Here is an 18,772-nt window from a genome sequence, read left to right on the forward strand (position 1 = left end):
TGGGAATGGTATATTAAGGAAAATTTCATAGGGGATTAAATCCAGTAGTGAAGACTGGTAAGTCACAGCTACTCAATCCTTATAATGACAAAAATTGACTTTACTGCCAGAGCAAAGTAAAGGGAAAAATTAATTCCTACTTTTTTGATATTAGATACATTCATTTAAGTCAGTTTACTTAGTGTTATGTCAATGGAGCTTAAGAACAATTATTTAAACATCAGAAAAAATTTGAGTGTGCATGCATCAGAGAGAGAGAGAGAGAGAGAGAGAGAGAGAGAGAGAGAGAGAGAGAGAGAGAGAGAGAAAGTTGTGGGGAAAGTGTTTAGGGTTCAAATGTTTACCAGAATTAAAGACAGGGATAAATGTATATTTGGAAACAAAAGAACACAATACAAATACCCTGAAATTGGATTTTATTGAGAAGCCTAATTAAAATAGTAAGATAACCCTTGTATGTCATGTTCCTTATTGACATCAGTGTCTGTGCATTTATTATTTTATCACATCTGTCCACAATGCCAGGATGCAGCCCCCCTAAAACTGTGCTTCTGTGGAGGGTGCAACTTTGCCAAGGCTCTTTCTTTCTCCTTTCCTGCCCTCAACAAAAATTGAACCATATTCCACTCTGCTATACTATGCATCTTCTAATAATATGATCATTTGTTTTAAACAGAAGAGTTAATATAGAATATGATGGGGTTAGTAGTTCAATATGGAAATCAACAGTATAATAAAGTTTTGAGATGTATCCTGTAAAATGGAAGAAAAAAGTTGTTGATGAAAATAGGAGTGTGTAGAGGATTTGTTAAAATAAGTATTGCAAGTAAAAAGAGGTAAGAGGAATCTAACACCTGATATCTGTCTGACATTAAATAAATAAGTTAATTGTTAATAATGTTTTGAAAACAAGATCAAATATATTAGGCAAATTGCCTAAGGACATGCAGCTAGTATTCTATAAAGAGATAATTAAATTTGGTTCTGTTGAATTAATGTATGTTTCTGATCTTTCCTTGATCCTTCTTTCTTCCTTTATTCTTTTCTATTTTTTCCACACATTCCAGCTTAATATATATATTAACACTGCATCGTATGGGATATGGAAGCTGAAGGCCTGTTCGAACACCTTTTCTGTCTGCAGTTACTAAGATAAAATGTCTCCAATTCACAAAGGAACACAAGGATTCAACAGTCGAGCATTGGAAAAAAGTCATGTGGCCCCATGAATCACATTTCCAGTTGCATCATGCAGATGGCAGAGTGAGAATTTCGCGGAAACAGCATGAAAGCATGCACCCCACATGCATGAGTACAACCCTTCAAGCTGGTGGGGGCAGTGTTATGGTATGGGGCATGTTTTCCTGGCATGATTTGGGCCCTTTAATTCGTGTGGAACATCTGAATAGCACAACATACCTAAGTATCCTTGCTGATCAAGTTCATCCTATCATGTTAATGGCGTATCCCAATGGAGATGGCTTCTTCCAACAAGACAATGCGCCATACCACAGTGCTTGTGTTGTGCAGGAGTGGTTTCAAGAACATGAGGGAGACTTTACCTTGCTTAGGTGGCCCTCACAATCCCCAGATCTCAATCCAATTTAGCATTTGTGGGAATAAGTTAAAAGAGCCATCAGGCAGCTGGTTCCACAACCATCAAATCTCACAGAACTGGACAGTGCTATTCATCAGGCATGGTGTCAGATTCCTCGCATCACCTTTCAACACCTCGTGGAGTCAATGCCAAGAAGAATCGCCACAGTATTGAAGGCAAAAGGTGTCCCAAAGAAGTACTGATGGGGTGGTCATAATAATCTGGCCACTGAGTGTGTGTGTGTGTGTGTGTGTGTGTGTGTGTGTGTGTGTGTGTGTGTATCTTACCTTATAATAGACAAATATGCAAATTGACTGCACCTTCGCTACGCCCAAGCCACGCCCATCAACCACGCCCACCAGGAAACTGTTGCAGGGACGCTGGGGTGTGGCGGAGCCCAAGGCCCAGAAAGCTGCCCGGGGCTTTCCGGGCCTTGGGCGCCAGCAGGGTGCCTGCTCCAATCGCAGGAGCGAGCCGACCTGGGGAGTCAGCTCACTCCTGAGATTGGGTAGCAGGGAGGCTGGGTGCAGCCGAGCCCAAGGCCACTGACCAGGGCCAAGCCGGGACCCTGAAAGAAGGTAGAAGGCGGTGGCCACAGCCAAGGCCTGGGTCCCCGGTGCCGGCAGAAAACTGGTGCAGGCAGCCAGGTGAATGAAGGTCTATTGCACGAATCTTCGTGCAAATGGGCTACTAGTGTATATATATACATATATATATGTATATATATATATATATATATATATAGAGAGAGAGAGAGAGAGAGAGAGAGAGAGAGAGAGAGAGAGAGGGAGGAGAGTTTATGAGAAGCACTTGAATATTTGAGTAAATTGGGGAGGCACAAACAAAAATCTGGTAAAATGTTTTCATGACAAATAATTTTGCTGCTACCTAACAGAAGATTTAAATAACCAAAAAGGTAGACATTGAAAAATATTTATTGTGTGGGGCAAAGGACCTACAGTACTCAGGAATATGTACCTTTACAAGAACTAAATGAGGCCCCATATGAATGTCATACAAAGACAGAGGTTTGGTAGAGGTACTTATGAGATATTATGTAAACTAACAATGAGGTGTGTGTGTGTGTGTGTGTGTGTGTGTATGTGTGAAAGTTAAAAACAGAGAAGTGATGAATGATGTTCATAATGATATTTAAATTGTTTAAAAGTATCTCTGGTCAAAATAATAATAGTAATAACCTACACACAGATCTTATATCTGTCACACACAAAAAATAATTTAAAATGTATCATAAACCTAAATAAAAATGTAAAACTATAAAACTCCTAAAAGATAGTAGAATCTAGGTGACGTTGGATTTGGCAATGATGTTTTACAAACAATACCAGAAGAACAGTATTTGAAAGAAAAATTGGTAAATTTGATTTCATTAAAACTAAAACGTTCTGTTTTGTGAAAAGCACCATTGAGAGAGAGAAAAGACAAGCTACAGAATTTGAGAAAATATTTGCAAAATGCATTTCATAAAAGACTGTTAACCAAAATATACAAAGACATCTTAAAACTCAATAATTAGAAAACAAACAACATAATTAAAAATTGGGCATAGATTTGAACAGACATCTTTCCAGAGAAGATATGCAGTTGGCAAATGGGTATTTGAAAAGATTCTCAATGTCATATATTATCAGGAAATTGCAAATTAGATTTTATAAAAGCAAAGTTTGTGATGTTTTAAGGTACACTCTTCCTATTCTCTTCCCCTACAGTTTTGTGAAAGCCGTGAAAATCAACTGCCTTGCAACCACATACCTATAAAATCCAGCAGGCTGACAGCAATGGGAGGAGCAAAATGAGTTGTTAAGTTCCTCAAAAGTCCCATCCACAGAGGATTGTCACAAATTGACATATCTGGCAGCAACCTAAGAAAACCTGAATCACCAGGCTGGTCTTTCTGTGGCTGCCTTAGGATCTAGAAAAACAAGCATATATATAAACACTAGAGACCCGATGCATGAAATTTGTGCATGGGGGAGGGGGTGTGTCCCTCAGCCCAGCCTGCACCCTATCCAATCTGGGACCCCTCCAGGGATCAGGCAAAAATGGGCAGTCGGACATCCCTCTCACAATCCAGGATTGCTGACTCCCAACTGCTCGCCTGCCTGCCTGCCTGATTGCCCCTAATTACTCCCCTGACAGCCTGATTGATGCCTAATTGCTCCACTACTAGCCTGATCACCCTCAACTACCCTCCCCTGCTGGCCATCTTGTGGTGGCCATCTTGTGGCAGTCATCCTGTGGTGGCCATCTTGTGGTGGCCATCTTGTGATGACGTGGAGCTGTCATCTTGGGACGACATGGGGGTGGCCATCTTGTGATGACACAAGGGTGCAAGGGCCACCTAGGTTTTTATTAGTATAGATTATTATTGTTTCTATGATATGCAAAGTAAAAAGTGTAAAGCATATCATTATTTTCCTGGAAATTTGATACTTGCCATCCCTATACCTAATGTCTTCACTTATTCTATTGCATGAAATGTAATTAATTAATTGTAATGTAATCATTTTAATGTAAAATATAAAAAGTTATTTTTAAAGAAAATTTAAAAAATTTTCAAAGAAGACATCACCTGCAGGGTCCTGAGGCAGCTGGGGGGGGGGTGGCAAACATGGCAGGGATCTCCCTTTTCCGTGTCCCACGTGGAAAGAGAGATGAACAAACCGGTTCTAAATGGAGGTGGCCAGGGATTGAGAAATATTAGAAATAAAGAAAACAAGACGCAGAAATAGATTTATAAAGCTGGGAGCTGGGTGGATCTTTCTGTGCCTGGCTGAGGCCACAGAACAGATCCAGATTGCAAAGCTGTTGCTTTATTTATAATCAGGGGCAACAAGGTAATCTACAATGTTGTTGTAAGTTTCACTTGTTTTGGCAGCACTTGCTGCCCCTCCCACAGCCCACTAGCTACCCAGGAAAGATCTAGGGAGCAGTCACAAGATCAAGCTTAATTATGCTTAGAGGACTGTGCCCTCCAAGCTGGGACTTGTTTGTGACTTTGCCAGCAGGTCAGTCCGAGGCTTAACCCTATAACCGCTTCCTACAATCAACTAGAACACTAAAGTTGCCTTTGAAGTTGACATCAAGTATTAAGCTTTCCTTGGTAGTTTCTATCTTAAAATAATCACTGATGTATTTCTTGCCTTAATACAAGTTTCTTTAGTTGCTATTCATGCACCTTTTCCTTCAACAACAAAAACAAAAAGTTATTACCCTTTTACAGCTCACATTCTAACAGAGAAAGTGACAAAGTCTATCATTAAGTAGAAGTTTTATAAAAAGAAATACAATTTTATTAGATAAAAGATAGAACTCTTGTTTTATCATAAATTGACTAGTGTGATAAGAAGTGGGTTGAGAGTCAGAGCTGTAAGATCTTCCAGTCTATCCCTGATCATTGTAGAAGTTCTAAAGTTTCTCAGTGGAGTTAGAATGACCTAGATTTGAATCCCAATACCAAGGTAACTGGTGTATTACCTTGAAACACCCTTGATTAACCTCTGAGAACTTTAATTTCTTTTCCTATGAAGTATGATTGTCAGAAAATTATTGTAGCATTGGGCTGATGCTTCAACAAAGCAAAGTATATCAATCAGACTGACTACCAGACTGTCTTCCTTATATCAGAGGCTTCAAAAGCATTTGCCCTTCTATAAATTATATTGGTGCTCAAAATCTGGTACATGTGAAGAAAATATAGATTTTCTTCTGAAATGATGTGAAGTCTCTTAGAGTAAATTATAATTGGTGATGGGTATACATTTCATAAAATTTCTTTTTGGTCTTTTGTATATTAAATTCAGCACTTCCTACTATTGCTGTACCAGTCTTTTTAATACTGTTCTTAAAATTCACTGTGATAGATGAATAGTCAATGTTGCTGACCTAGTAAAAGCAATAACTTTAGAGCTATTATATTTGGTGTTCATTCTAAGTCTGACACTTACTTGCTGTGTGATTTGAATGGGGAAAATCACTCAATATCTCTGTGCTTACATTTCCAAAACAGAAAAAAGGGGATGAAGATGAAAATAGTACCTACATTATTAAGCTTTTGTGAATGTTAAACAATTCAATATATTTTAATGTACTTAAAACAGTACCTGAAATATTAGAAGTTCAATATCTTGTGTGTTAGTTATTATTATTATGTAAAATTAAGTTTTGGAAAACAAGAACTGAAGATAAACTATAACAGTTCTCATATATATTTGCTCATAGAGAATAGAAAACTACATTGCATGTTAAATTAAGATATTACAAATGACATTTTAATGGTTATGAAAGATTTTCATTCAAATTACTATCTCATAATCACTCTCTCAGTTTTAAAAAGATTTTATAAAATATTTTATTTTAACTTTGATAACATACATTGTAAAGTACATTATTCCTTAGTCTCACATTACATCAAACATTCAATGCCTACATAAGAATTTAGAATGGACATGCACTTGAAAAACTATAGTGATGTAAATTCATATATTGTAGGACCTATAAAACCAAGAAAGAATGTTGCAGTGTTTATTTTGTCTCTCCATTCTATTCTGGATTTTCTAATTAGGGATGCATGTCAGAGACTTCAAATAGTGGGCAGCGTGGGTAACACTATTGGAACAGATATGAGAAAGAGCATTGCAACAATTATGTCATATCTACTACTTCTCAGTCAAGTCTTCTTAGCACCTCCTCTGCTCTAAGTGACACTGACCAAAGAGGAAAAAGCGATCAATGAAGAGTTCCTGTGCATTTACAAAGCAAAGACAGCAGCAGATAAAACAGGGTCTCTAAACAAATAAAGTATACCAATTTGCTTTAATTCCAAGGACACTAGGACGAACAATTGAAGTGATTCTCATAAAAATATATTCTGGTTCAACTATTTACTATATATTTTAATCCCACCCTCAGTATATATTTGACTCTTTTATGGGCACAAAAATTGTAAGATTTATGCTCTATGTCAACTTGAGAATATACTATTTTTATTCATTTATAGTACTCAAATGAAGCATATGGGCAGGATTTCTCACAGCTCTATCAGTCCAGCTGCTTGGGTGGCAACTACATTGAACTCTGGTTTTGACTCCCAACATTAGAAGACCCAGGCCACTACACTTCAGAGAGCACAACTTATAGCTTCCAGGTGGTGTCCACGGACTTCTCAGTCCATTCAGACTCTATGACAAAACACGGCTGGCCGCCGGCCAAATGTTATGAACAACAACTTATTTCTCACAGCTAAGCATTCTGGAAGTTGGAGATCAAGGTGCCAACATAGTTTGTTCTGGTAAGACACCTTTTCCAGGTTGTGGAATCCTTGTGCTCTCACACGGTGGAAGGGCCAAAGGAACTCTCTGGAGCCACCTTACAGGGCACTAATCCCATTTATGAAGGTTCCACAATCATAACTGAAGCACCTCCTAAAAATTCACTTCCTAATACTATCATTTTGGGGAATGGGATTCAACATGTGAATTTGGGAAGAACACAAACATTTAGACCATACATAATGCAGCTCTTCCTTGTATTAACTACAAGGAATAAGAAATAGCAAGTAGACCTCAAGTATTTAGAGAAATGAAAACTTATACAGTTTTTTTTTTCATGGATATGCAAACAAAAATATTTCATTTACATTTGAAATCATATATATAAACAAATTAAATAGGAATTGAAAGAAGAAAAGTAGCCCAGAAAAAACAAAACTGTGACAAAAATTAGAGAATTAAAACATGTTATATACTGACTTGGATGATGGCAGCTTGTGATGAATATATCTGAATGCTCTGGGTCTAGTAAATCTTCCAAATTCCTTTGGCTGTGGAAACGCAGCTTAAAAGCCTTTATTGAACATTAGTTATGATTGAAAGCATTGGAAAGAGGTAGCCCTGAGTAAATAAAAAAATAATCATTTATGTACATGTATAACTTCCATTAATGCTAATCAGAGCTTTGCATATAAATCTGAGCATATCAGGAAGATGGGAATATATATGTATATATATCCTAGAGCTTTCCCTGAGATCCATTTTAAGATGCTGGTAAAAAGGGCCTCTCTTGGGTCACTTATAATCTAAATACATTAATATTTTAGGACCTGTAGCACTTGAAAACTTTTAGATAACTAATGTTTAAATATTTGTGTAGAATAATTTGCAATCTGCTATAACTACAGATTTTTTGCTGCAGATAAGACTATGAGGCTGAAACTACTAATGTCTGATAGAGGAATCTAATTCTCACTTTATCAGCAATTAGATTTACCAAAGCCCATGAGAAAGCAGGAGAAGGAGATGGGTGAGAAGCAGGAGAGAGAGGTGGGGAATGAGAAAAAGAAAGAGGAGAAAGAAGAAAAAATGTGCAATAGCAACCACTTAACAGCAACCTAAGTAGATGTGAGATCCTTGAGAATGGGTACTTTTGTCTTCTTTCTTTAAATTTCTATTATCTTGAGCAAGGTCAGGTACAATGCTGTGAAGAATGCATGCTTGTTAAACTAACTTGCTAATCCAATAAAGGATATGTTTTGAAGTTTATTAGAGTTGAAAATTACCTTGAAATAATTTCAAATAAAGGTGCTATTGTCTGTGGAATAAAATAAAACATTAATTATAATAATACTGAGAAAGATTTAGTTGACTTGGAGATTGTAGATTTAGGATAGTCATGCTAGTAAATTTATAATTCCTCAAATGTTATGCAAACTTTAATGTTTATATGTATATGTCATATTTCTGAGGCAAAATCACATGCAAGAATGACATCATGGGGCCCGGCCAGTGTATCTCAGTGGTTGAGCCTTGATCTATGAACCAAGGGGTCAGGGTTCAATTCCAGTTCAGGGCACATGCCTTGGTTTTGGACTCAGTCCCCATTGGGGGAGCATGCAGGAGGCAGCCAATCAATGATTCTCTCTCATCAGTGATGATTCTATCTCTCTTTCCCTCTCCCTTCCTCTATGAAATCAATATATATAAAGAATGACATAGTTGGTAAATTTAAATTTCTGTGGTTTGTGAATGTCAAGATAAGAAAAGTTCTCCCCTCTCTGCCTTACTCTCCTCCCTTCCACCGTCCTTCCGTCGTTCTTTCTTTCCTTCGAATGCACAATTAATGATGGACTATGTGCCAGAAAGTGTGCTGTGCCTGGCCATGGAATCTCTATTACAACACTGGCTGTAATCATCTGGTTATTTATGATCTCCTTCACTCCCTCAGAAACTTGAGTCTATCTCTGCTTTTTAAAAAAATATTTATTTGTTTAACTAAACTTAATAAATAATTATGAGGTTCTGCACCAAGAAGAAGGTATATTTTATGAGATTTAAGGTGAAAAGATAAGCAAGGGTGAAAAGACAACGTGGTCTCTGACCTCATGTAGCTTATATTTTTGATAGATGGGAGAACCATTTTAACAAAAATGTGCATAAAGAAGTTACAAATTGTGCTTGTTTCAATATAGTGAAACAATTTAACCCTTAGTAATAGCAAAGATATTAACTGATTAGACTTACAGGAAAAATTAAATAACTAATTAATTTCTTTGTCATTTTTTTTCATATAAATAGTTGGAGATTTTTTAAAAAGAAAAGCTATATTGTTTTTTTGCTTTGTTTTTCACGCTGTTACAGAAAACCAAAGAAGAACAAAGCAATACTTAGAGAGATAGAGTTACATTTATTACACACGGGTCCAGAGGAAAATGTATCTCAAATTCTGGGCCCCAACATGCAGGAATTCTCCCTATTTATATGATTTTACCTTCTTTGTCTCCCAAATATGGAGTGTTCCCAGCCCCTTTTGTAAGTTCTTAAAGAGCCCGTATGCTCTCAAGAGGCCTTGAGACCTCAACCAGAGGCCTAGCCTGGCGCCAGCACTGATAAACTTGTCTGGGGAAAATTTAATGGCCCCTCTAAAGTGGGAGTAGTCCTAGCAAGCAAGAATTTACAGAAGCCAATTAGCAGGGTTAAAATTTCAAACAGCAGTTTTCATATAAGATGGATGCTTCAACCCTAAGCAGATTTCACAATATAAGTATGGACATAAGATCTTACACAAGCAATCCTAACATAGAGAATATGGTACACAATTTTTGAACACAATATAAGACAATTATGGGAATGTAGAGAAGTTTAATCAAAATGCTATGAAACTGTAGAAGGAAAGATCTATTCCAGTAGAAGGAATAACTTGTAAACAAGCACATGTTAATGGAAAACAAGAATTAGTATAAGAGTTAGAATAGCAGGTGAGGCTGAGGTTTGATGCCATAGTAGACTAACCTTGAACTAGAAATACCAGAGAAAGATGTGGCAGTTCAGATGTCAAAAATTTAAATCTACATCTTAATTTCCTCAATAACAATTTTTAAACAGAAATTTAAATCAATCACTTGATTTATTGTGTGTTTCTACATCGATTGACATCATATACATTATTTTATGATGGTAATATAGTACAAAGACTGAAATTCTTTCTAACAACAATTTGCTAGAATTTTTTGAAAGATTCATGACAACTAGAATTTTTGAAGACCTATTTTAGTAGAAATAAAGAATATAAATTTTGGAAAATATTTTACATCTTTCCTGATATACAAGTAAATCTTAGACATATGCTCATAAAGAAGGACCAATGTGAAAAATGTTCTATGGTCTTTTTTGTATTACTACTGTTTAAGGGAAAGAACATGAAAACCAATTGCTGTACATGACATTTTCTTTTGGGATAGCTGAGAATATTAATGAATTTGTCCAAGGTGACTGAATTTTATTAGCTAGTTATTTACAAGTTAAATACCCTAGACATTTAGTCCCTTGTTGACATGTTATCATCAATTTTCCTTTTTCTTTTCTGTCAGGTTATTACTGACAGTTAAAACAATGCATGTAAAACTAATAGGCTCATAGTTACTTTATTTCAAATGTTCATTTTGTTCTCCAAATTGAAAATTAACATAATCTTTAATGGGATACTTTTCTTATTTTCCTTCCCTTTGAATTTTTTTCTATGACCTTAGCATTATTGATATTGCTGTATCACATATACTGATCTTCTGTTCTGAATTATATGTATTTTGGCAGGGCCAATTTTCACCTGTGTGTAGTATATTTCTTATAGATCCCAATTTTTTTCTATAATATTCTTATTATTCTTAAATATACAGTGCTAATACTCTGCTACTGGGTCTACTTTTGAAAGAAAATTGAGCATAAACTATTTAAGAAAATAGCAAGAAAGGAGGAAGGAACGAGGGAACACAATATGTACTACTTTCAACAATAAAGAATTTAAATTAAAAAGAAACATATCCTCAGGTGAGGATTAAAGAAAGATAATAAAATTAACAACAACAACAACAAAAATTAATTTGGGCACAAAGTCTGGTAACTATAATAGCATTTCAACATATATTGTTTTCAAATCAAAATCAAATATAAGAAATTACTGTTTTCATAATCTTTATAGTAAGGTTCAACCTAACTTGTCTCTATCCTTATCTTTAGCTTTGTCAATGAGTACTCCATTCCCTGAACTTATTTATTGAAGATCACAAAACAGAACTGATTCACTAACATGATACTTTTGATTACCATTCCATCAAACAGATGGAATTCCCTGTTCTCTTCCTCTAGAATCTAGAGTCTAGACTCACTATATCTATTCTTCAAAACTAGTAATCCATTACGGATTCTTTAAAAGCTTTCCATTGCCAATCCAGCTTGAACTGATCACTCAGACTTATGAGTTTTCATATCAAGGACAGTTTCATATTTGGCATAAGCTGTATGCTCCAAGTAATATTTCTACAATTACTTTTCAGAACTTCTAAATAGATCATTTTAAAAGGGATGGGAGGACTATAGAAGATTGCAAGTATTTTGTTTTAAATATATTTTTGTTGATTTTAGAGAGGAAGGGAGGGGGAGAGAGAGATAGAAACATGGATGATGAGAGAAAATCATTGATCAGCTTCCTGGAGCACATACATCACTGGGGATAAAGCCTGCAACCTGAGCAGGTCCTAGACCAGGAATCAAATGGTGGCCTCCTGGTTCAAAGGTCAACACACAACCACTGAGCCACAATGGCTAGACCTGAAGTTTGCTAGTATTTATGTCATGTCACTCTATGTAAGATTTTGAGACCAGGGACCACATTTTATATGTCATTTCCCCACAGAATACAAAACAAAATGCTGCAGAATGTTGTTTTTAAAATCTATGAAATCTAATCTGTGGTATAGTTCCATCTATGGAGAAACAAAAAGCTGTGATTTCTTCCATTTATTTGTTCACTTGGTTCATCAGTATTTATTGAATACTTGCTAGATGCAAGACACCAGGTAAACAAACACCAAAATGGCACTAATTCTGCCTTCAATGCATCAGGGCAATAGGCAGTTGTGCTTTTTACCTCCTCTACATGGCCAGGCTCCCAAGGACATTTGTGTACATTCAGTAGCTGCTAATCCCTTAGGTCTGATGATGAAACTAAAGTGACTATTGAGTTTATTAATTTCCAGGCCTGTCTGTATAGCTCCGTTGGTTAGAGCATCATCTCCATATGACAAGGTTGTGGACTTGATTCCTGGTCAGGGCACATACAAGAATAAACCAATGGACCTGCTGGTGTGGCTCAGCGGTTGAGTGTTGACCTATGAACTGGGAGGTCAAGGTTTGATTCCCATTCAGGAAACATGCCTAGATTGCAGGCTGCGTCTCCAGTAGGAGACATGAAGGGGGCAGTTGATCAATGATTGTCTCATCATTGATGTTTTTATCTCCTTTCCTCTCTGCAATCAATAAAACTATATATAAAAAGATAAAGGAAAGAAGCAAACAATTAATGCATAAATAAGTGAGACAACAAATCTCTCTCTTTATCTCTCTCTTCCTCTCTCTAAGGTCAATCAATGTAAAAGAGTATATTTATTTCTATATTTAGCCTAACAAAAAAGGAGTTTGGTTTCTAGAAAAGTTGAATTTTCCTTTTAATATGTTCACTTACCCATATAACACTATTAAAGTTTATTGGGAAAAGTAAACAAAAATAGAAATATTGTTCAATAAAATAACAAAGCAGTCATCATGTAAAAATGCTTGGTAGCATTTTGAGATAAGCCATTTTTTATTGTTTCCTAAAGCATAAATATATATTTATTTCTAAAACATGAAGAGTTGAGTTAATGACAAATTCACTTTAGGACAGATGAATCTATCATGTAAGGATGTTTACCATAATTAAAAGAAAGTAATTAATTCTAGCCATAGCTTAATTGCAACATTAAAATGCAACCATTAAAAAAATTAAAAACAGACTCTCGGAACATGTCAGCCAACAGGACAGCAGGGAGGGAGAATGTGTGACAGACTAAAAGAGTTATAGGGATGTGTGTAGACATGTGTAGTGTGTGTGGGGATGAATGAGGGACAGATGGATAATTCAGGAGTCCCAGTGTCTGGCAGATTGGACTCTCCTAGAGGGAAGGGGGGGCCCTGATACTGCCCCAGGCCAGCTCAGCTTTGGCTCGGAACCCACACCACCTTGTAGAAATGAAGGCCAGGAATGCTGCCACACCAACATTTAGACCGACCTCAGATGCCACCCCCAGACCAGTGCAGGGAGCCACTTGGCAACCATAACTCTCGTGGAACCACGACCATGCCCGGCAGTGATCAGCCTGGTACCAGAATGCAGGTCCTGGAAGTCTGCAGTGAGTACATACCAGACAGACCTCCCAAGCTGTGCCTCCTAGCCAGAGCCCAAACCCAGCATCTAGGGATCCCGTGCTTTAAGTCCCCACACTGTGAGTATAAGTCAGGGGTACCCTACACCCTGCTCCCTCCCTGGACCCAGAACAGAGCCCTCACTCAGCCCATACCCAGCCACCAGCACAAACAGAGCCTTTGGCCAGTGTGTGCTATGCCCCAACCCTGACAGAGGCAGAGCCTTTGACCAGTGCATGCCCCACCCTCGGCACAGACAGTGCTATCACCTGGCATGTGCCCTACCCCCTGACTCAGGACAGAGCTACTGGTACAACCTGGTTTGCCCATCCACAGTTCACAGGACCAAACTACAAATGCACTGCCAGAGGGACCTAGGGCACCATCCTGCCTTGGGTGCAGGGGCCACACAGTGACTTGCATACCAGAGGACTCTGGCCCTTCACAGAGAGTTGCAAACCAGAGGAACTGTGCACACACCCCTGACAACCACGAGAAAGGGACAACTGAGGGACCAGAACCTTGGGAGAAGAGAGTACAACTCAGAGCAGAGACAATAAAGGTGTAAATCTGAAGGAAGACCCAGCCCCCAGGCTATCAAGTCCTGGATCATTGGACTGCTAGAGGCTTCAACCCTTTGGATGCAAGCAGGAGCCCAGGGCCAGAAAGATACAGCAAAAATGGGGATAGAAAGAAACAACCCCTAAAGGGAAGAAAAGGAAGAATCACTAATAAAGGAAATAAATGAAATGGAGGCAATCAATATGTTAGAGAAAGAATTCAGAGTAAGGGTCATATAGTTCGTAAACTGGCTAGATGAGAAAATCAACAACATATGTAACAATTAAGAGTAAATGAAAAATTATACAGCAACAATAAAGAACACAATGAAATATTTCAACAGTACACTAGAAGAAGCAAAGGACTGAATCAGTGAGTTAGAGGACTGGATTGAAAAATGAAAACACCCAATCTGAACAGCAGTCTGAGAAAAAAGTTAGAAAACAAGAGGAGAGATTAAGGTAGCTTTCAGACAACATGAAACAAAGCAACATCTATATAATAGAGGCACTAGAAGGGCAAGAAGAGGAGCAAGGATTAGAAAACCTATTTGAGGAAATAATGACAGAAAACTTCCCTGATTTGGGGAAGAAAAAAGTCACATAAGCACAGAGTCCAAAACAAGATGAACCCAAAAAGACCCATACCAAGACATGTCTTAATTACAATGGCAAATGTTATTGACAAAGAGAGAATCTTAAGGGCTGCAAGAGAGAAACAGAAAGTTACCTACAAGAGATCATCCATTAAATTATCAAATGATTTCTAAACAGAAACATATCAGGCCAGAAGAGAATGGAATGAAGTATACAAAGTGATGCAAAGCAAGGGAATGAATCCAAGAATGCTCTATCCACCAAGGCTATCATTGAAAATTGAAGGGGCAATAAGAAACTTCCCAGACAAAAAAAGGCTATGAAGTTTATCACTACCAAGCCAGCAATGCAAGAAATGCCAAAGGGACTATTGTAAAAAGAAGAAATATAAAGGGAAGAAGGAACACAGGCATAAAGAATAAAATGGCTACAAATAACTACCTATCAATGATAACCTTAAACATACATGGATTAAATGCACCAATCAAAAGGCATTCAGTGGCTGAATGGATAAGAAAACATGACCAATACATATGCTGTCTATAAGAAACCCACCTCAGAACAAGGGACTCACACAGATTGAAAGTGAAAGTGGGGGAAAATATTTTCAGGAAAATGGAAATGAAAAAAAAAGCTGAGGTAGCAATACTTATATCTGACAAAATAGACCTCAAAGTGAAGACCATACAAGACACAAGGAAGGCCACATTGTAATACTAAAGGAATTGATGCAACAAGAGGATATAACTCTGGTAAACATATATGTACCCAATGCAGGAGCACACAAATACATAAAAACACTTCTGGAAGATATCAAGGGAGAGATCAACAGCAATACAATCATAGTAGGGGACTTTAATACCCCATTGACACCGTTGGATAAATCCTCTAAACCAGTGGTCAGCAAATTGTGGCTCGTGAGCCACATGCAGCTCTTTGGCCCCTTGAGTGTGGCTCTTCCACAAAATACCACGGCCTGGGCGAGTCTATTTTGAAGAAGTGGCGTTAGAAGAAGTTTAAGTTTAAAAAGTGTGGCTCTCAAAAGAAATTTCAATTGTTGTACTGTTGATATTTGGCTCTGTTGACTAATGAGTTTGCTGACCACGCTCTAAACAAAAAATCAGCAAAGAAACAGCAATCCTAAATGACTGACTAGATCAGATGGACTTAATTGACATCTTCAGAACATTTCACCCCAAAGCTACAGAATATACATTCTTCTCAAGTGCACATGGGACATTTTCAAAGATAGACTACATATTGAGAAACAGGCAAAGTCTCTTCAAATTCAAGAAGACTGAAATCATATCAAGCATCTTCTCATATCACAATGGCATAAAATTAGAAATAAAGTACAATAAAAACAATTAAAAAATTCAAACACTTGGAGGCTAAATAGCATGTTATTAAACAATGATTGGGTTACAAAGAGATCAAAGAAGAAATAAAAACATCTTGGAAACAAATGACAATGAAAACACAACAATCCAAAATCTATGTGAAAGCAGTCCTGAGAGGGAAGTTCATAACATTACAAGCCTACCTCAAAAAATAAATAAATAAATAAAACAAAGAAAGAAAGAAAGAAAAGAAAGAAAGAAGAAAGAAAAAGAAAGAAAGAAAGAAAGAAAGAAGAAAGAAAAAACTGGTAATAAGTTATCTAACTCTACAACTTAAACCAATACAAAAGATCAATAAAACCAAGAGCTGCTTCTTTGAAAGGATAAATAGGATTGATGAACATTTAGCCAGGTTCATCAAGAGGCAAAGAGAGAGAACCCCCCCAAAAAAAAAAAAAAAATCAGAAATGAAAGAGGTGAAGTAACAACCGACTCACAGACAAACAAAGGGTTGTAAAAAATACTACAAACAACTCTACTCCAACACTGGACAATCTTGATGAAATGGACATATTCCTAGAAAAATGAAAGCTTCCAAAACTCAATCAGGAAGAGTAAAAAACCTGAATAGGCCAATAAATAATGATGAAATTGAAAGAGTAATCAAAAACTTCCAGCAAACAAAAGCCCTGGGCCAGATGGCTTCACAGGGGAGTTTCACCAAACATTCAAGAAGAACTAAAACCTATCCTTCTCAGACTATTCCAAAAAAACTGAAGAGGAAAGCACACTTCCAAGCTCTCTCTATGGATCCAGCATTACCCTAATCCCAAAACTAGATAAAGATACTGCAAAGAAAGAGAATTACAGGCCAATATCCCTGATGAACATACATGCTAAAATCCTCAACAAAATTCTAGCAAATTGGATCTAGCATTACATTAGAAAGATCATACACCATGACCAAGTGGGATTTATTCCAGGGAATGCAAGGATGGTACAATATCCGCAAATTAATAAACGTGATACATCACATAAACAAATTGAGCCACAAAAATAGCATAAGCATATCAATTGGTGCAGAAAAACATTTGACAAAATCCAACACCCTTTCTTGACAAAAAGTCTTAGCAGAGTGGAAATAGAGGGCTCATACTTCAACAAAATAAAAACCTTATATGACAAACCTATAGCCAACATCATCACCAATTGGCAAAAACTAAAATCATTTCCCCTGAGAACAGGAACAAAACAGGGATGCACACTTTCACCACTTCTGTTAAACATAGTACTGGAAGTACTAGCCATAGTGATCAGAAAAGAAGAAGAAATAAAAGGCATCTAAATTGGAAAAGAAGAAGTTAAACTGTCATTATTCACAGATGACATGATATTGTACATAGAAAACCCTAAAACCTCCATCAAAAAACTAATTGATTTAATAAATGTATTTGGCAACATAGCAGGATACAAAATTAACACCAAGAAATATATGGCATTTTCATACACCAACAATGAATTCACAGAAAAAGAAACTAAAAAAAAAAAAAAACAAAAAAAAAACAATCCCATTCACCATTGCAACAAAAAAAATTAAGATACCTAGGAATAAACTTAACTAAGGAGGTAAAAGACCCATACTCAGAAAACTACAGGACATTGAAAAAAGATATAGAGAAAGATATAGACAAGTGGAAGAATATACCATGTTCATGGATTACTAGAATCATCATAAAAATGTCCATACTACTCTAAACAATCTATAGATTCAATGCAATCCCCATTAAAATACCAACAGCATATTTCACAGACCATAGCAAACTCTTCACAAGTGTATCCTATATAATAAAGATGTAATATGCAAATGGTCATTATGCCGTGAAGTGTAACAACTGACCGTGTAATGACTGGATCACAGATCAGCAGGAGGGTGGGGCAGCAAGCTACAAGCAGGCAGCAGAGAGCTACAGGAGGGGGCAGGACAGCAAGCTATGAGGGGATGTGGGGGGTAGGAGGTAGCTACAAGAGAGCAGGGCAGTGAGCGGAGAGCTACTGGAGGGTGGCAACAAGCTACTGGCGAGATACTGGCATACAGATTCATGTGCAGGGCTACTAGTATATATATAAAAGCCTAAACGACCGTTAGTAATGAACAACCGGAATGACTGAAATGACTAGTCGACCAGTCACTATGATGCGCACTGACCACCAGGGGGAAGACATTCAATGCAGGAGTGATGGTCAGTGTGCTTCCACAGCGGGAGCACGACTCAGCTGACCCACCCTTCCCCGTGGCCCACCAGCCTGGTGGCAGCAACTCACTCCCTCAGTAGTCCTGCAGGTCCAATCTCTGGACAACGGGTCAGGTACCGATGGACCAGCCCCTCTGGCAAGATCCTGACAGCGTTGCTGGCCTCCTGGAAATCAGCTTCAGGAACCGCAGCCACTTCCCCTCCCTAGATGCTCCACAAGAAAGAAAAGCAGCCACCAGGTGGCTCCCGACAACCAGTGCTAACATCAGCAGGATGGATCTGGATCCCAGGCTGGCAAGGGCGTCTCACTGCCTGCCAGGAGGGCCGATTGCCAATCGCATCCCAGCCCACCCCCCCACCCTTTGGGACCCCACCCATGCACGAATTCATTCACTGGGCTGCTAGTATAGAATAATAAAAACCAGAATAGCTGCAGGAATCTTGAGACAAAAGAACAAAGGCAGAAGGATCACAATACCAGACATAAAGTTATATTACAAAGCCACTGTTCTCAAAACTGCCTGGTACTGATACAAGAGCAGACATATAGACCAATGGAACAGAACAGAGAATACGGCAATAGGCCCACAGTAGTATGCTCAATTGATATTTGACAAAGCATGCAAGATCGTACAATGGAGTGAAGACAGTCGCTTCAATAAATGGTGTTGGG

The sequence above is a fragment of the Eptesicus fuscus genome, chromosome 3, assembly GCF_027574615.1.
Source record: "Eptesicus fuscus isolate TK198812 chromosome 3, DD_ASM_mEF_20220401, whole genome shotgun sequence".
NCBI classification, from domain to species: domain Eukaryota; kingdom Metazoa; phylum Chordata; class Mammalia; order Chiroptera; family Vespertilionidae; genus Eptesicus; species Eptesicus fuscus.